A 20800-nucleotide genomic window follows, 5' to 3' on the forward strand; every position below is an offset into this window, starting at 1 on the left:
GCACAGCTGGAGAGTGGAGGTAAGACAGGGTTCTCCAGGCTGGGAAGACCAACCAGCCTTCTGGAGCCTCAACGGTAGAATCTCTCTGCCTGTCCTGCCCCAATTCGCCTTCCCTGAAGGATGGAATCCCTTGGGTCCTGGCTAACAGGAATCAGACTCTCCTTGAGAACTCCCTTTGCCTGGCTGTGGAGGTAAACCAGATGGCCGCTCTCAGAAACCGCTGTTTCTACCACCTGGGTGCAGCCAGGCACACGAAGGACCACAGTCCAGCCTCTGGTGGCACAGCTCCCAGGTGGTAAATACGGGCCCCATCCAGAGACTTTCCATCACTCCTCAGCCAGCAGGAAGGTTAATTTCAGGTTCCTCCTGGGACCAGCAAGATAACCTGATAGACAGCCTTTACATAATGGCTCAGCATCTCTGGGACCCTCTCCCAGGCTGTCTCCTGTCTCAGGGGGTGCCTCCTGGGCTCTGCTTGGGGTCAGCACTTGCTTGGGTTGTTCCAGCAGGTCTAGAGAGGCTCTGGGCAGGAGGGAACGTCCTTCTGTGCCTTCAGAAGCAGAGAGCAGGGAAGAGAGAGCTCTGGTCTGATGCCAACCTCCTCTGTCTTAAGGATGCCTCCCTTCATCTCAAATTCCTCCAGGGCCTGACTTCCCCCTTTTCTCTTCCTCATTCATTCATTCATTCATTCATTCAATAAATATTCATGTAGCGTCTATGCTGGACTAGATCCTGGGCTTGTAACCAGGCATTCCCAGTACAAGGATATAACAGGCTTGGGTCCTGGAGGCCCCGGCCTAGCAGATGTTAGCTCTTCAGTCGCTAAGTCAGGAGAAGGCCTCAGAAGTTCCTTGGAAGGGCAGGAGAGCCGGGCCAGCATATGGTCAGCACATGAGACATTCACTCTCTTGTGAGGTGTGACCTTAATGTATTAACCACATGTGACAGGCACCAGCTGGCATTCTTTCTAGTCCAATAGAGCAAGACCCCGAAGGCCTTCCCTGTGACTGCCCTGCCAGTCTGCTTCCTAGGAAGATCACCTGCTGAGGTCTGGGCCTTAGTCGTCCCTTCCCTGCCCCACCCCCCCCATGATCCTGTCAAGTGATGGGCTTCGACCCTCACTCCTTTCTCAGCTGCAGGCCTCTGAAGGACATCTGTACCTCCAGTCTCCTTTCTCTCTCCTCTTGAGGTCTGCCTAATCTTTGATTTTCCATCTCTGGCTTCCAGTCTTGACCAGCCAAGCATTTAAAGGACCAACAAGAGTTGCTGTCTCCTGCCTGCCCTGGCCCGGCCTGTGCAGGTTGTCCCTGGAGAACCAAGTGTCTGAGGTCACTGAGTAACTCAGTGTTGCTCCAGGGTGCTCTCCACAGGGGATGGAGGTGGGCTGTGGGGGAGTCAGGGGGCACCTCCTTCCTCTCCCTGCTGCCTTGGTTCACGGTCCTAGGAGCTGTTGTCCCCGTTAGTGTCATAGAGCATCTCTAGTGTGCTTAGGGGACCAAAAAAACAAAACCCTCAGTAAAGCTGCAATCCTACAGGCACCCTGCCTCCCGCCTCCTGCCTCTCCCCACCTCCCTCCCTCCTTCTCTTCCGTCCTTTTTTGTTTCTATACCGAATGACCTCAGGCAAGATGATCAAGTGCTCTCCGAGCTCCCGTTTCCTAGTTGGTGAGAATAGTAACATCTCCTACAAGGACTCCAAATAATTCACACAGATGGCTGGCATTTTGGTGATTATTTTAAATCTGATTGGCTAAGCAAGGACGGTAAATGGGTTACCAGTTTCAGCACTCTGAGGCTCAAGGAAAGAAATAGGTGCAGGGTAGATTCCGTCCCTGTGCTGACACTAGGGCTGGGAGCCTTGGAGGCCTCGGAAAGGTATTTTCAGGAAACGTGCTTCCCTGTTTCTACTCTTTTTTTTTGTTTTGTTTTGTTTTTGTTTGTTTGTTTTTGAGACAAGGTCTTATGTAGCTCCAGCTGGCTTCAAACTTGCTATTTCATGAAGGGTGGCCTTACATTTAGTATCCTCTTACCTCTACTCCTCCAGCTGTACGCTTGCATGCCTGTGACATCACACCTGGATGTATGTTTGTTTGTTTGTTTTGAGACGGGGCGTCACCAGGTAGTCTAAGCTGGCCTCAAGCTGGAGGCAAGTCTCCTGCCTCAGCTTCTCAGGTGCTGGGGTTACCGGTGCATAGTAACATGCTAGCTATACACAGTTCTTACGCAGATTTAAGCAAAGGAAGAACTTCCGTTCATTCAACAAACACACGGTGAAGTACTTACTATGTGCCAGCCCCTGCCTTAGACCTTGGGGTGCCCAGGGCAGAGTCTATCCGAGGATGCAAACAGGCACATCATAGTGCAAAGTGCTCCGATGGAGAGCCACTCCTAACCACGGACTCTGGCCCGAGGAAGCAATACCTGTGCTGAGACCTGCAGGGCGGTTCCTTTTTACCCCCGCCCTCTCCCCTGAGAGAGCAAACCGGCTATGCCAGAGAGCTCATCTCTTCCCATGTCCCAGATGGATGAACCCCCAGGTTTTTTGTTTTTGTTTTTTAGGTTTTTCCAAGACAAGTTTTCTCTGTGCAGCTTTGGCTATCTTGGAACTAGCTCTGTAGACCAGCCTGGCCTGGAACTCAGAGATCCACCTACCTCTGCCTCCTGAGTGCTGGGATTAAAGGTACCACCACCAACCAGCTGAACCCCCAGACTTTAATCTCATCCAAGCCAGCAGCCACTATGCCACTGTCCAAACAGAATGCTGCCACACATACACATTATGTGTCGGGCTGGAAAGATGGCTCAGAGATTAAGGGCACTGTCTGTTCTTCCAGAGGTCCTGAGTTCAATTCCCAGCAACCACATGGTGGCTCACATTATATGCCAAAACAAGGCAGGACAAAAATTAAACAGCCATTTGTCTCTAAGGAGCACCCTGTTAGCCTCTGGTTTGTTACGGGGCTTTAGGGAGATGGCTTAGCCTGTAAAAGCGCTTGCCTTGGGTCCTGGGGAAAAGCCAGATGTGGGGGTGTACATCTGTAATGCCAGCAATCTATAGCATGTGGGTAATGGAGACAGGAAAAGCATCTGGAAGCTCACAGGCCAGTGGACCTGGACCACACTGAAACAACAACTGGCCCCAGCTAAGTAGAAGGTGACAGAAGACCCTCAAAAGCTGTCCCCTGACCTCTACATGCATGCCGGCACTCACACAGGTGTGCCACCAAGCCCAACTCAAGGCTCAAACCATATTAAGTAAAGCGGTAAAGTGTCTGAAGTTTTTCTCAGGTAGGACTCTGTCTCTTGTCCTTCTCATTTCAGGCCATGTTGCTGCCTTCTGCAGCCTCTGCCTTTCACCTGCCTGGGCCTCAACCATACCCCACCCCAGCAGGAACACAAAGCTTTTATGTTTAACATGTCTTTAGGTTTTAGGTTAGGTGGGGGCTATTCTTTTTTAAATTATGGGGAAAAATTACATGTATTTACTTATTGTATGTGCGGCGGATTTGTGGAGATCAGGGGACAGCTTGTGGGAGTCAGTGCAAGAGATTGAACTCGGGTCATCCATCAGGCTTGAGGGCAAATGCTGTTACCTGCTGAGCCGTCTCAGTGGCCCTTTGTTGTCGTTTAAACCACTGAATCGGGTCCACCATTGGACCGCGGAAGCTTGATTGACTCTTGTCAATCAACGCGTGTTGTGTTTAGTGATGCTGAGTGTGGAGAACATCATCTTACATACAGCGGTGACTCGGATGGCGCGTATTCGGTGAAGAAAGAAATGAAGAAATAAATCAGACTCGCTTTGTAGACCAGGCTGGCCTTAATCTTGCAGAGGTCCACCTGCCTCTGCCTCTCCCCAAGTGCTGAGATTAAAGGCGTGCGCCACCACGCCCGGCTGTTTTGTCTTTTTTAAGGGTAGGGAAGAGGTGCGGAGAACCTTCCTAAATATTTACTTAAATCTTAAAAACTCTACGGTTTTGGAACACAGGCTGAGTCCAGCTTAGTTTAGTGGTTTCAAATATCAACAGCAGGCAAGGTTCCCCAGTCCTTTCAGTCACCACCACACCAACCAAACCCTCCTTACTCTGAACATGAGAGGAGCCACGGTCCGTTTTACCCTGCTCCTCTGCAAGGGTCTTTTGTACCTGGCATCCTTTTCTCCCTCTCCAAGGCCAGCCTCTCCCTAAACTTAACACATGTGTGTGGGGGAGGAAGAGATGGTGTTATATCCCTCCTAACTGGAGTTACTGACAGTTGTGAGCTGCCATGTAGGTGCTGGGAATTGAACCCTGGTCCTCTGGAAGAGCAGCCAGTGCTCTTACCTGGTGAGCCACCTCTCTAGCTCCATGGCCTGTACTCTCTTAATGACTATTTCATCACCTTCTTTTCCCATTTTGTTTGTTTGTTTGTTTCGGTTTGAGACACAATCTCACTCTGTCGCCCAGGCCAGTGCCTTCCCTGATTGTAACTCCAGCTCCAGGGGATTAGATACCCTCTTCTGACTGGCATACAGTGTACACACACAAACACATATGCACGCATACATGCACGCATACACATGCACGTGCAGCCACACATGCGCACATACATAAAATAAACCTTTAAGGGCCAGGTGTAATTTCAACACCAGTGTAGTCTACACAGCAAGCTCTAGGACAGCCAGTACTACATAGAGAGACCCTGTCTCAAAACAACTAAGACAGACAAACAAACAAAACAACAAAAAAACCTCTATGCAACCTTCCTGTCTCCGCCTCCTGAGTGGTGGGAAATCAGTACCACAATGCCCAGCTCCACTTTTTTTTTTCCCCAGCCAGATAAGTTTGTATGCAACATTATCTTCCTCACTGTCAAGCACTGGAGAGAAACAACGCTGGCACCGTGCAGCAGTGCACACCTGTAATCCCAACACTCTGGAGGCCAAGGCAGCAGTGCACACCTGTAATCCCAACACTCTGGAGGCCAAGGCAGCAGTGCACACCTGTAATCCCTTACTCTGGAGGCCAAGGCACAACAACAACGCTGTTACCGTGCAGCAGTGCACACCTGTAATCCCAACACTCTGGAGGCCAAGGCAGCAGCCAGACTAAGCATTGGAAGCCAGCATGGGCTACACAGTGAGACACCGTCTCAAAGCAAAACAAAACGCCAAACCCTGACTTTTCATTAATGTAAAATGTAGTCATTAAAAGATAATTATGCTGGGCATCGTGGTCCGCGTCTTTAGTTCTAACACTCCAGAGGTAGAGGCAGGAGGATTTCTGTGAGCTCGAGGCCAGTCTGGTCTACATAATGAGTTCCAGGACAGGAAGAACCACATAGTGAGACCCTGTCTTGGCAAACAAAAATTAACTGGAGTTTGGGGTGTAGGGCGCTTGGTAGAATGTTTGCCCAGGATACGTGAAGCCCTGGGTTTGCTCTGCAACACTGCACCAACCAGCTGTGGGGGCACACACCTGTAATCTCAGCCCTTGGGAAGTTGAAGCCAGCTGACCAGGAACTCAAGGTCATTTTCAGCTGCAAAACGAGGTCAAAGTCAGCGTGGGCTGCAAGAATTCCTCTCTCAGTAAAAGTAATTGTAGTGTTTTAAAATGCACTGCCTGCTGCTTGAAACTGGTGATCTGACTTTTTGCCAAACTCTTACCAAGTAGTTTGCAACTGTCAGATGATGGAAAAATCCCAGAAGAGCTGTCTTCAGAAGGGAGAACACAGGCTGGGCCAGAGAAGAGACAGACAAAAGCTCCTTGGAACTTGCTGGAGAACCTTCCAGAATCCTGAAGTATTCTGCCTAATTCTCTTCCAAGCTCTGGATCCAGTTAGCAACAACACATCTGAGGTGGCAATATAACTGTCGGAAGGTCTAGAGCAGGGAGACCTAGCCGGGGAGGGCACCACTCACTAAGCGCTTAGAGAAAGGTGGTGGGAGTCAGACCTGGGCCCTGCCCTAGGAAGAGCCTCCTGGGACAGAGTCTGCAGCTGGAACCGTCAGTGGGAGAGCCTTGAACAAGAGTGATGCCACAGTCACTGTTCTACCGCTGTGAAGAGACACCACGACCAAGGCAGCTCTTATAAAAGAAAGCATTTATTTAACTGGGGGCTTGTTTACAGTGTCAGAGGCTTACTCCATCCTCATCACGGCAGGGAGCATGGTGGCAGAAAGGCAGGCGTGGTGCCGGAGAAGGAGCTGAGAGCGACATCCCGATCCACAGGCAATGGGGGGGAGAGCGGGGGGCACCTCCACGTGGGCTTCTGAAACCTCAGAGCCCACTCGCAGCGATACAACTCTTCCAACAATTAAGGGGTCCTTCTCTGCACCCCTCAATCCTTCCCAAGAGTCCAACAACTAAGAAGCAAGCATCCAAATATATGAGTCTACAGGGGCCACTTTCATTCAAACTTACCTCAAGGGTAGAGTCTAGAGCCGCTGCCCTACACCAGGGCATTGTTGAAATGTCCCACAATGAGGACCACTGATGGTGTAGCATCACCCCCACACTGATGGTGTAGCACACACCCCCACTGATGGTGTAGCACCCCCACACACTGATGGTGTAGCACACCCCCCCACTGATGGTGTAGCACCCCCACACACTGATGGTGTAGCACATACCCCCACACTGATGGTGTAGCATACACCCCCACTGATGGTGTAGCACCCCCCACATTGATGGTGTAGCACACCCCCAATGATGGTGTAGTACACACCCCCTACTGATGGTGTAGCACACCCCACACTGGTGGTATAGCATTCCCCCCACTGATGGTGTAGCACCCCCCCACTGATGGTGTAGCACACCCCCACTGATGGTGTAGCACACCCCCACTGATGGTGTAGCACACCCCACACTGATGGTGTAGCAACCCCCCACTGATGGTAAAGCACCCACCCCACCCCCTGACTGATGGTGTAGCACCCCCCCACTGATGGTGTAGCACCACACACACACTGATGGTGTAGTATCACCCCCACTGATGGTGTAGCACCCCCCACATTGATGGTGTAGCACACCCCCAATGATGGTGTAGTACACACCCCCTACTGATGGTGTAGCACACCCCACACTGGTGGTATAGCATTCCCCCCACTGATGGTGTAGCACCCCCCCACTGATGGTGTAGCACACCCCCACTGATGGTGTAGCACACCCCCACTGATGGTGTAGCACACCCCACACTGATGGTGTAGCACACCCCACACTGATGGTGTAGCAACCCCCCACTGATGGTAAAGCACCCACCCCACCCCCTGACTGATGGTGTAGCACCCCCCCACTGATGGTGTAGCACCACACACACACTGATGGTGTAGTATCACCCCCACTGATGGTGTAGCACCCCCCCACTGATGGTGTAGCACCCCCCCACTGATGGTGTAGCACCCCACACACACTGATGGTGTAGCATCACCCCCACTGATGGTGTAGCACACCCCCACACACTGATGGTGTAGCACACACCCCCACTGATGGTTAGCACACCCCCACTGATGGTGTAGCACACCCCCACTGATGGTAAAGCACCCACCCCACCCCCTGACTGATGGTGTAGCACCCCCCCACTGATGGTGTAGCACCCCACACACACTGATGGTGTAGCATCACCCCCACTGATGGTGTAGCACCCCCCCACAGATGGTGTAGCACCCCACACACACTGATGGTGTAGCATCACCCCCACTGATGATGTAGCACCCCCACACACTGATGGTGTAGCACACACCCCCACTGATGGTGTAGCACACCCCCACTGATGGTAAAGCACCCACCCCACCCCCTGACTGAAGGTGTATCACCCCCCCACTGATGGTGTAGCACCCCACACACACTGATGGTGTAGCATCACCCCCACTGATGGTGTAGCACCCCTCCCACTGATGGTGTAGCACCCCACACACACTGATGGTGTAGCATCACCCCCACTGATGGTGTAGCACACCCCCACTGATGGTGTAGCACCCCCACACACTGATGGTGTAGCATTACCCCCACTGATGGTGTAGCACACCCCCACTGATGGTGTAGCACCCCCACACACTGATGGTGTAGCACACACCCCCACTGATGGTGTAGCACACCCCCACTGATGGTAAAGCACCCACCCCACCCCCTGACTAATGGTGTAGCACCCCCCACTGATGGTGTAGCACCCCACACACACTGATGGTGTAGCATCACCCCCACTGATGGTGTAGCACACCCCCACTGATGGTGTAGCACCCCCCCACTGATGGTGTAGCACCCCACACACACTAATGGTGTAGCATCACCCCCACTGATGGTATAGCACACACCCCCACTGATGGTGTAGCACATACCCCCACACTGATGCTGTAGCACACACCCCCACTGATGGTGTAGCACCCCCCACATTGATGGTGTAGCACACCCCCAATGATGGCGTAGTACACACCCCCCACTGATGGTGTAGCACCCCCCACTGATGGTGTAGCACACCCCCCACTGATGGTGTAGCACACCCCCACTGATGGTAAAGCACCCACCCCACCCCCTGACTAATGGTGTAGCACCCCCCCACTGATGGTGTAGCATCCCACACACACTGATGGTGTAGCATCACCCCCACTGATGGTGTAGCACACCCCCACTGATGGTGTAGCACCCCCCCACTGATGGTGTAGCACCCCACACACACTGATGGTGTAGCATCACCCCCCCACTGATGGTGTAGCACATACCCCCACTGATGGTGTAGCACATACCCCCACACTGATGCTGTAGCACACACCCCCACTGATGGTGTAGCACCCCCCACATTGATGGTGTAGCACACCCCCAATGATGGTGTAGTACACACCCCCCACTGATGGTGTAGCACCCCCCACTGATGGTGTAGCACACCCCCCACTGATGGTGTAGCACATCCCCACTGATGGTAAAGCACCCACCCCACCCCCTGACTGATGGTGTAGCGCACCCCCACTGATGGTGTAGCACACCCCCCACTGATGGTAAAACACCCACCCCACCCCCTGACTGATGGTGTAGCACCCCCCCCACTGATGGTGTAGCACCCCACACACACTGATGGTGTAGCATCACCCCCACTGATGATATAGCATTCCCCCCACTGATGGTGTAGCACACCCCCCACTGATGGTAAAACACCCACCCCACCCCCTGACTGATGGTGTAGCACCCCCCCCCACTGATGGTGTAGCACCCCACACACACTGATGGTGTAGCATCACCCCCACTGATGATATAGCATTCCCCCCACTGATGGTGTAGCACCCCCACACACTGATGGTGTAGCACCCCCACACACTGATGGTGTAGCACACCCCCACTGATGGTGTAGCACCATCCCCCACTGATGGTAAAGCACCCACCCCACCCCCTGACTGATGATGTAGCGCACCCCCCTTGGGGGGGTTCTGGCTTGGCACCATAAACTTGAGCGTAGATAAGAATCGCCTGTGCCTGGGGAAGAACTTGGAAAAAGGCCAACTCCACCCTGTGAGTTTTCACCGACGAAGTTTGAGAGGAGTCCGCGGCTGCTCAGACAACTCCAGCGTGCAGCCAGAGTCACACACAGCACTAACCCATGGTGGCAGCTGTGCCTCCACCCTGGAGGCCAGGCCCAGGAGCCTGTAGGAGAGTTCTTCATTCACTGTCCTGGTCCCAGTGAATCAAAAAAAGACCCTGGTGGCTCTACAATCATCAAAGCTGAGGAGCACGTGTCTAGAGGAACCCTGTCCTGCCTCACTCTTGAAGGCCTGGAATCTGTGGGAAGCAAAGGCCCAAAGTCTCCGACTCCCTTAAGCAAGAAGCCTGTTCACGCCCAGCCCACCTACAGGCCAAACCAGTCAAACCTGAGCGTGCAGCTCTTCACCTCCACGTTCCGGTCCCTAGTAAAAGAGCAAAATAGCTGGGTGTGGTGGCTCAGGCCTGGAGGCCCAGCCCTTGAGGTGGAGGCAGAAGAATCTCTGTAAGTTCAAGGCCTTCTCTCTCTCTCTCTCTTTTTTTTTTCTTTCTTCTTTTTCTTTTTGTTGCTTGTTTTTCGAGACAGGGTTTCTCTGTATAGCCTTGGCTGTCCTGAACTCACTTTATAGCTCAGGCTGGCCTTGAACTCACAAAGATCTCTCTGCCTCTGTCTCCCCGAGTGCTGGAATTACAGGCGTGCACCACTGTGCCCAGCTTTTCTTTTCTTTTTCTTTTTCTTTTTTTTAATACTTTTTTACATTTATTTATTTATTCCTCTGTGTGTGTGTGTGTGTGTGTGTGTGTGTGTGTCCGCACGTGCATTCCTATGATGGCACAAGCATGCCATGTCCTGCATGTGGAGGCTGCATGACAACTCTCAGGAGTTGATTCTCTTTCCACCATGTGTGTCCCAGAGATTGAACACAGGCCATCGGGTTTGTCCACAGGAGCTTTGTCCGATGAGTCATCTTGCCCTCCCTCCCTTTTTGAGACTGGGTACAGATATATAGCTCAAGTTAGCTTTAAAATCAATCTTTCTGCTTCCCAAGTGTTGAGATCGCAGGTATGCACTACCAATGTAGAGTTAAAAAGTCTGAGCTGGGGCTGGAGAGATGGCTCAGAGGTTAAAAGCACTGTCTTCTCTTCCAAAGGTCCTGAGTTCAATTCCTAGCAACCACATGGTGGCTCACAACCATCTATAATGAGATCTGGTGCCCTCTTCTGGCCTGCAGGCCCACAGGCAAACAGAATACTGTATACACAATAAATAAATAAATCTTGGGCTGTTCTTCCAAAGGTCCTGAGTTCAATTCCCAGCAACCACACGGTGGCTCACAACCATCTACAATGAGACCTGCTGCCCTCTTCTGGCTCACAGTTGTATGCACAGGCAGAACATTGCATACATGATAAATAAATCTTTAAATAAATAAATAAATAAATCTTAGAGAAAAAAAAAATCTGAGCTCAATTCTGGGTTTTGAAAACCCACCAGAGCCGGGCGTGGTGGCGCACGCCTTTAATCCCAGCACTTGGGAGGCAGAGGCAGGTGGATCGATGTGAGTTCGAGGCCAGCCTGGTCTACAAAGCGAGTCCAGGATGGCCAGCGCTACACAGAGAAACCCTGTCTCGAAAAACCAAAAAAAAAAAAAAAAGAAAACCCACCAGTCCCTGAGCTCAAAAAACTGATCAGTTCCTGAACCCGCTCAAGTTCAGGACTTAAACTCCCACCTATCCCTACCCTGGAAATCCCCACTCCGGAAAGCTCCAGCCCCAAGAAAGCTTATATAAAGCCCACCTCTCACACAGTTCCCTGTTGCTTCTCACCTGAGCAGAGGCAACAATCCTCTTGAGTTTTCCCCAATTAATTTCTTGTGTGAGGTTTGTTGTGTGGTGTGACGTTGTAGTCTTCCTTGGCTCCCAACGGCCAGGATACCTTTCCCCTCAGAGATGTAACACGTTGTAGGGCCTGGGAGCCGTGGGACTAGGGGAGATGCCCAGAGCAAGAGTGAGGTTCAGGTGTGTCCAATCCCTGAAAATCTCATCTTGAGACTGGCAGAAATAGAACTGCTCCTTCCCTGCCCTGGGTGTTCCGGTGCCTCCTGGGTTCCCTGCATGTCCTGGTGCTCGTAGCCTTATTGCCCCTGCCCCACTCTGTCAAACAAATATATTTATTTATTTGTTGTTTTATTTTTTTTAAGATTTATTATTATTTATATAGTGCTCTGCCTGCATGTGCACCTTTTCACCACAAGAGGGCACCAGATCTCATTACAGATGGTCATGAGCCACCATGTAGTTGCTGGGAATTGAACTCTGGACCTTTGGAAGAGTGGACAGTGTTCTTACCCTCTGAGCCATCTCTCCAGCCCCTGCTTTTTGTTTTGTTTTGTTTTGTTTGTTTGTTTTATTTTGTTTTGTTTCTAAGACAGAGTTTCTCTGTGTGGCCTTGGCTGTCCTGGACTCACTATGTAAACCAGGCTGGCCTCGAACTCACAGAGATCTCTCTTCTTATAAGGTCATGTCCAGCAAGCACCTGGAATTTCTTTTCATACAAAGAAGGTATTCCCAGCATCCTGGCCCCAGCAATGATGTACAACTCACCCTAAACGCCTCCTCTCACTCCCTAAAGGCTCAAATAGCCTTTGTCCCCCCCCCCCCCATTAAACGAGCTGCCTCACTGAAGCTGTCTCCTGAGAAGGCTCGCTCGCTTTCTTTCTTTCTTTCTTTCTTTCTTTCTTTCTTTCTTTCTTTCTTTCTTTCACGAGACAGGGTCTCTCTGTGTAGCCTTGGCTGTCCTGGACTCGCTTTGTAGACCAGGCTGGCCACAAACTCACAGTGATCCGCCTGCTTCAGCCACCACCGCCCGGCCGAGAAGGCTGTTTCTTGAACACTCGTTGCCAACTGAGATTTTGCATTGCGCCCGGCAAGCTTGCCCGGGTAAGCTTCCCTCCAGTCCAGTCTTCCCAAGGAGGAAGCTTACATGGGGCAGCCACATTTGTATAGGGGAAACCTCTCCCCTCAGAGCTGTAACACAGCCATGCCTAACTCCTTGATTTTCATCCCATTACAGAGATTTGGGGTTCAGCACAAGGAGGGAAGGGCTTGCCCTTGAAGAGAATCAACTCAGCATCTTAGTCAATGTTCTATTGCTGTGAAGAAACACCCGGACCACAAGCTGCAGAGAAAATGCGCTGTGCATTGTATGGTCCTGTTGCCTGTCAATTAAAAAAAAAAATCTATGGCCTATAGGAAAGGGTAGACTAGAAGGTGGGACATCCGGCAGGCAGAAAGGCTTCCGGGATAGGGCCAGGTGCAGAGATTTCTTAGAGATTCACCCGGGAAGCTGTGAGGACACACGCATGGTTCCCCAGCAGAGATAGCCAGTCACGTGGCAGAAAGTAGATGAGTGTGATGGGTCATTGTAAGTTATGAGCACTTCTTCTTCCTCAGGAAAACACCAAAAGGCGGATGGATGACGCCGGGAGTGCCCGGAGGACTCGGGGCCCAGGATTAGGAGGCCGCGGAGGATTGGGCAGCGGTCCTAGGGGCCGCAGTCTGCGGCGCTTGTGGAGGTAGAAGCCAAAGAGAAGAAATTGTAATAGCCAAGCCACGAAACTTCACAACTACCAGAGACCAGTCGGATGCAGTGTACGCAGGGTCTTTTTTATTGATCTTGCTCAGTTCCCCAGAGGCTGAGGAAGGTGGGCGGCCTTGACTTCTTAGAATACAAGGTTTTCGAGCCGGGCATGGTGGCACTCGGGAGGCAGAGGCAGGCGGATCGCTGTGAGTTCGAGGCCAGCCTGGTCTACAGAGAGAGTCCAGGACAGCCAAGGCTACACAGAGAAACCCTGTCTCGAAAAACCAAAAAAAAAAAAAAAAAAAAAAAAGAATACAAGGTTTTTAAAGGCGGAGACCGCAAGTGGGACTTTCCCAGCCTTGGCATCACATAATTGGGTAAGGGGCTTAGGGGCAGTTGGCCTTAATTGATAAGGTACAAGGCAGAGGAGCTTTGAGTCATGCTGCAGGGGGACTCTTAACTACATTTTTTATCTCCTGTAGCTGTTACACTGCGGGGTCTCCCACACAATTGGGGAAGGGGAAGCTGGCCCTAATCTGGTAAGGTGAGCTTTTGTTTGGATCTCAGGGAAGTGAGGCCCTGGTCTAGCTCCCAGGGAAATTGACTTCAAGCTGACAAAGCATCGGGCAGGGAGGGGTCTCTGCTCAGGGAAGCTAGCCCCTGTCCAGTTCCCACAGAGTGGATCCCCGTCACCAAGCTGGGCCGCCTGGCTAAGGACATGAAGATCAAGTCCTTGGAGGAGATCTATCTGTTCCCTCTGCCCATTAAGGAATGCGAGATTATTGACTTTTTCCTGGGCGTTAGTTTGTCCTTTTCTAGTGGACAAACACCACGTGTTCTCTCACAAGTCTGTTTCCAGGAGACAAACACCGCACACCCTCACACAAGGCTGTTTCACATCCCACCCTTGGGATCAAAACAAAAACATATGTACATCCACTGCGTAGCAGTTCATCACCAGAAGCAGTGAGGGCAGGAACCGGAAGGCAGAACCAATGAATGCAGCGACTGATGCAGAGGCCGAGGGAGGACGCTGCTCACTGGCTTGCTCCCCGTGGCTTGCTCAGCCTGCCTTCTTAAAGAACCCAGGACCACAAACCTAGGGATGGCACCACAACAGGAAGCAAGCTAGAAAAGGAATAGTAAGTGTTTGTCTGATGTTCGCATGAGCACCAACTGGGTGCAGTGATCATGCAGGCCAGAAGGGGGCACAAGAGCCTCTGGAATTGAAGTTACAGCCTTAAGGTGCTGGGAACCAAACCCAGTGCTCTTAACTGCTGAGCCATCTCCTCAGACCTGATTTGGGTTTTTTGTTTGTTTTGTTTTTGTTTTACAATTTTCTTAAACTAGCTGTTGACCAAATTAACTTTTTTTCTTGTTAAGGTTTAACTTTAAGATTTAATTCAATTTGTCCCAAAGTCAGGCGTGGTGGCGCACACCTTTAATCCCAGCACTCGGGAGGCAGAGGCAGGCGGATCTCTGTGAGTTCAAGGCCAGCCTGGTCTACAAAGTGAGTCTAGGACAGCCAGGACTACACAGAGAAACCCTGTCTGGAAAAAAAAAAGTTTAATTTTTCCCAATTATGTAAAATAAATCTTATAGGAAATAAATATGAATCAAAAGAGAATACCGATTGGGAACCAGGAGACCCAATGTTACTCTAGTTGGCAGGGCTTAAGTTTTCTGAGCTTTGCAAACTAGGACCCAGACGTTGCCTGGGAATCAGCAACCTTGTCTACCTTCCAACTCCAGGAACTTCAGTTGGTGAGACCAAGACCCAAAATCTTACTGGGAACTGGAATAACATGTTCCCCCAGTTCAAGAGACACATTTAGCAGGGACACTTTCCTAACCAGCAAAGGTCAGCACCCACAAGCTGACTTGCCAGGGATCATGCCTAAGGGCGGCCAGACCAACCCAAGATTTCCTCAGAGACCCTGATGAAAGGACAGGGGAATTTTAGTTCTGTGTCCTTGCCCAGGAACAGACTTGGCAGGGCCGATCTGATCCTGGAGCTGGTGCCTTGAAGGAGTCAAGGTTGTGGCTTCTGGGGACCTAACTCTTTCCCCTAGGCTTGGTTATCAATGTCTGAGGTACCCTGTGTTCTCTTTGCTGACATCATCTGACTCAGCACTCTGCTAACCTTGGCCACTCCTCTCCACCCCCAATAATATAGAAGATGCTGTGTGTCAACCAGGCATGGTGGCGCACACCTTTAATCCAGCACTTGGAAGGCAGAGGCAGGTGGGTCCCTGTGAGTTCGAGGCCAGCCTAGTCTACAAAAAGAGTCCAGACCAACCAAGGCTACACAGAGAAACCCTGTCTCCAAAAAACAAAACAAAACAAAAAATGCTGCAGGGTGTTTTAATATGCTTGGCATCAGCCATCTTATGCAAGACCTTCTGGTCCCAACTACTGCTTTTCTCTTCTGTTTTCATCCCTGATCCACTGACTTGACACCTCATCATCTGAACCCTTACCCTCATTCCTGCTGGTTTGAGACACATACCTTAACATTTTTTATCTTCTAATATTGTAAAGGGATGGTTGCCTTTGGATATGGCATTAACTTTTTTTTCTATAACAATCTGGAGTGGAGCCAGGCATAAAGGTACACACCTTTTATCCCAGCACTCAGGAGGCAGAGGCAGTCAGAGCTCCCTGAGTTTGAGGCCAGCCTGGGACACATAGTTCCAAGCCAACCAGGGCAACATAGAGAAACTCTGTCTCAAAAAAAAAAAAAAAAAGGCCAGCTCTCACCGTCTTCTCCAGTGCACTGCTGCAGTCACCTGCTATCGCCTGCCTCTGCCCCCGAGTGCTGGCATTACAGGCATGTGCCACCATGCCAGGCTGACATTTTCATACATGTAGATAACTTTTATTATATCCACCCCATTGTCCTCTCTTGTCCTTTCCCACCCCACCCCTGTTGTCTGCTCCCCAGTCAGTCCCCTTTGACTTTTATTTGTCTGTTTAACCCAATGAGCCAATGCTGCCTTCCGGGGCATGGATCGGGTTATTCACAGGAGCAAGGACTGTGTCTTCCTTCCCCAAATCTTTTTTGTTTTGTTTTGTTTTTCCGAGACAGGGTTTCACTGTGTAGTCTTGGCTGTCTTGGACTGGCTGTGTAGACCAGGATGACCTGGAATTCACAGCAATCCACCTGTGTCTGACTCCCGAGTGCTGGGATTAAAGGCACACGCCACCACGCCTGGCTTCCAACTCTTTTAATTTACTTTTTGACAAGATCTCTCATAAAGTCTAGGCTGGCCTTGAATTAATTTCTTTCTTTCTTTCTTTCTTTTTTTTAAGTATTTTCTTTTTATTGTTTACACAGTATTCTGCCTGCAGTAAGCCAGCAGGCCAGAAGAGGGCACCAGATCTCATTATTGATGGTTGTGAGCCACCATGTGGTTGCTGGGAATTGAACTGAGGACCTTCAGAAGAACAGCCAGTGCTCTTAACCTCTGAGCCATCTCTCCAGCCCCTGGCTTTGAATTTCTAAGGATGACCTGGAACTTCTGCACCTCCTGCCTCCCTTTTGAATGCAGAGGTGACAGGTTTGCACACCATGACAATCCAGGCATTTATATGAATGTCAGGAAGCAACCTAGGACCTTATACACGCTAGATAAGCACTCTACAAACTGGGATACATCCCTCCCCCACTGCCCGATTCTTTTAAAAAGGATTATATCTGTTGAAACTCAGGTTGGTCTTGAACTCTGGGTTGTCCTTTGTCCACCTTCCAAGTGCGGTAACTATGGGGCTGTGCCATCATACCTGGATGCCACTGTCCTCCGTCACAGACTGGTTAGCTGCAGTTGTATTAGTCTTTCCCCAGGCTTTGCTTCTGCTCCTTTGATCTAGATCTACGCTTTTATTTGTTTGTCCAGTCTTTTTTTTTTTTTTTCACCAACTCCACACTGTCCTTACTGGAAGAGCTGAGGTTCTGTAGTGTCAGTCCTCCGACCTTATTCTGCCTTAATCAGGTATTCTGGGTCTTCTGTCTTTCTATGTAAACTTTAGAATCGAATTATCAATATCCACAGGACAGTGTTCTGGGGTTTTGGCTGAGATTACATTGAATCTGTAGGTTTGTGAAGAACTGAAAGCTTAACAATACTGAATCCAGGCTGGAGAGATGGCTCAGAGGTTAAGAGCACTGGCTGCTCTTCCAAAGGAGTTCAACATCCAACAACCACAGGGTGGCTCACAACCATCTATAGTGAGATATGGTGCCCTCTTCTGGCCTGTAGGTGTATATGCAGGCAGAATATGGTATCCATATTAAATTAATATTAAAAACAAACAAACAATACTGAATCCTCATGTCCATGAACATGGACTCTCTATCTTTCCATTGCAGTTTACTTTAAGACTTAAGTATGAGCCAGGTGTGATGGCACACATACTCTGAGGCAAGAGGCAGATGGATCACTGTGAGTTCGAGACCAGCCTGGTCTACAAAGCGAGTCCAGGACAACAGCCAAGGCTACACAGAGAGACCCTGTCCCCCCAAAAAAGTTATTTATTTTGTGTGTATGGATGTTTTCCTACATGTATGTCTATGTACCAGATGCATGCCTGATGCCCAGGCAGGCCAGAAGGCGGCGGTGAATCCCCTGGAGCTGGGGTTACAGACAGTTGTGAGCCGCTGTGTGGGGGCTGGGAATGGATCTCGGGTCTTTTGTAAGAGAACCAGTGCTCTTAATGGCAGAGCCATCTCTTTAGCCCCTTTGTGAGTTTCTTGATACAGGGTGTTATGTAGCCCTGGCTAGCCTAAAATCCAGATAATCCTCGTGCCTCAGCCTCCAAAATTCTGAGATTACAGGTATGTGCCAGCATGCCCAACTCTGAGCCTGGTGTGAGAGCCATGTCTGGGCTCACTCTTCTGACAGTGCTAACTAGGCAGGGCATACAGCACAGTCTCTGTAGGGGAACAATCTTCAGGCCACATACATGGGGCAAAAGCTATGGTGGATGTTTCCTGTGTACACTATCAGTATCCACACATGGACCAGAAGAGAAGGTGGTTTTGCCATTTCCTTCTGAGTTCTTGACATGGCTGTGCCTATGGCAACAGAACACATTCACTGAGACCTCGTTCACCCAGGGCTTCCTCTCCTCCCTACAGTAAGCGATTTGCGAGGGCTGAAACAAAACCTTTCCTAACCAAGTTTATCACAGTAACAGAGATCAAACTAATGCATACAGAGTGTACGTGTGTATGTTTGCGAGGCTGTGCATACACATATGGATGCAAGAGACTAACATTGAATATCTTTTTTAGATTGATTTATTATGTATAGTGTTCTGCCTGCATGTACACCTGCAGTTCAATTCCCAGCAATTACCTGGTGGTTTGCAACCATCTATAATGTGATCTGATGCCCTCTTCTGGCCTGCAGGTGTATGTGCAGGCAGAGCACTGTATGGATGATAATAATTAAACCTTTTTAAAAAAAAAAAAAAGGAAGGTTATTCAACCTTTGGTTGCTTGTAGAGTTGATTTCTCTTGCTACTGCTGCCACCACAAACTCCTTCACTGATATTAGAATGAGCATCTGCAGGACACCATCACTAAGGACCAGCATCTGCAGGCCGCTATCACTAAGGACCACCATCTGCAGGCCGCTATCACTAAGGACCAGCATCTGCAGGACACCATCACTAAGGACCAGCATCTGCAGGACACCATCACTAAGGACCAGCATCTGCAGGCTGCCATCACTAAGGACCAGCATCTGCAGGCCGCTATCACTAAGGACCAGCATATGCAGGACACTATCACTAAGGACCAGCATCTGCAGGCCGCCATCACTAAGGACCAGCATCTGCAGGCCGCCATCACTAAGGACCAGCATCTGCAGGCCGCCATCACTAAGGACCAGCGTCTGCAGGCCGCCATCACTAAGGACCAGCGTCTGCAGGCCGCCATCACTAAGGACCAGCCTCTGCAGGCCGCCATCACTAAGGACCAGCGTCTGCAGGCCGCCATCACTAAGGACCAGTGTCTGCAGGCCGCCATCACTAAGGACCAGCATCTGCAGGACACCATCACTAAGGACCAGCATCTGCAGGATACCATCACTAAGGATCAGCATCTGCAAGACACTATCACTAAGGACCAGCATCTGCAGGCTGCCATCACTAAGGACCAACATCTGCAGGACACCATCACTAAGGACCAGCATCTGCAGGACACCATCACTAAGGACCAGCATCTGCAGGACACCATCACTAAGGATCAGCATCTGCAGGCCACCATCACTAAGGACCAGCATCTGCAGGCCACCATCACTAAGGACCAGCATCTGCAGGACACCATCACTAAGGGCCAGCATCTGCAGGCCTCCATCACTAAGGACCAGCATCTGCAGGCTGCCATCACTAAGGACCAACATCTGCAGGACACCATCACTAAGGACCAGCATCTGCAGGCCGCCATCACTAAGGACCAGCATCTGCAGGCCTCCATCACTAAGGACCAGCATCTGCAGGACGCCATCACTAAGGACCAGCATCTGCAGGCCGCCATCACTAAGGACCAGCATCTGCAGGCCTCCATCACTAAGGACCAGCATCTGCAGGACGCCATCACTAAGGACCAGCATCTGCAGGACACCATCACTAAGGACCAGCATCTGCAGGCTGCCATCACTAAGGACCAGCATCTGCAGGCTGCCATCACTAAGGACCAGCATCTGCAGGCTGCCATCACTAAGGACCAGCATCTGCAGGCCACCATCACTAAGGACCAGCATCTGCGGGCTGCCATCACTAAGGACCAGCATCTGCAGGCCACCATCACTAAGGACCAGCATCTGCAGGCTGCCATCACTAAGGACCAGCATCTGCAGGCTGCCATCACTAAGGACCAGCATCTGCAGGCTGCCATCACTAAGGACCAGCATCTGCAGGCCACCATCACTAAGGACCAGCATCTGCAGGCCACCATCATTAAGGACCAGCGTCTGCAGGCCGCCATCACTAAGGACCAGCGTCTGCAGGCTGCCATCACTAAGGACCAGCATCTGCAAGCCACCATCACTAAGGACCAGCATCTGCAGGCTGCCATCACTAAGGACCAGCGTCTGCAGGCTGCCATCACTAAGGACCAGCGTCTGCAGGCTGCCATCACTAAGGACCAGCGTCTGCAGGCCGCCATCACTAAGGACCAGCGTCTGCAGGCTGCCATCACTAAGGACCAGCATCTGCAAGCCACCATCACTAAGGACCAGCATCTGCAGGCTGCCATCACTAAGGACCAGCGTCTGCAGGCTGCCATCACTAAGGACCAGCGTCTGCAGGCCGCCATCACTAAGGACCAGCATCTGCAGGACACCATCACTAAGGACCAGCATCTGCAGGCCTCCATCACTAAGGACCAGCATCTGCAGGACACTATCACTAAGGACCAGCATCTGCAGGACACTATCACTAAGGACCAGCATCTGCAGGCTGCCATCACTAAGGACCAGCATCTGCAGGCTGCCATCACTAAGGACCAGCATCTGCAGGCTGCCATCACTAAGGACCAGCATCTGCAGGACACTATCACTAAGGACCAGCATCTGCAGGCTGCCATCACTAAGGACCAGCATCTGCAGGCCGCCATCACTAAGGACCAGCATCTGCAGGCTGCCATCACTAAGGACCAGCGTTTGCAGGCCACCATCACTAAGGACCACCATCTGCAGCCCGCCATCACTAAGGACCAGCGTTTGCAGGACACTATCACTAAGCACCAGCATCTGCAGGCAGCCATCACTAAG

The sequence above is a fragment of the Acomys minous genome, assembly GCF_964271855.1.
Source record: "Acomys minous genome assembly, chromosome: 19".
Lineage (NCBI taxonomy): Eukaryota > Metazoa > Chordata > Mammalia > Rodentia > Muridae > Acomys > Acomys minous.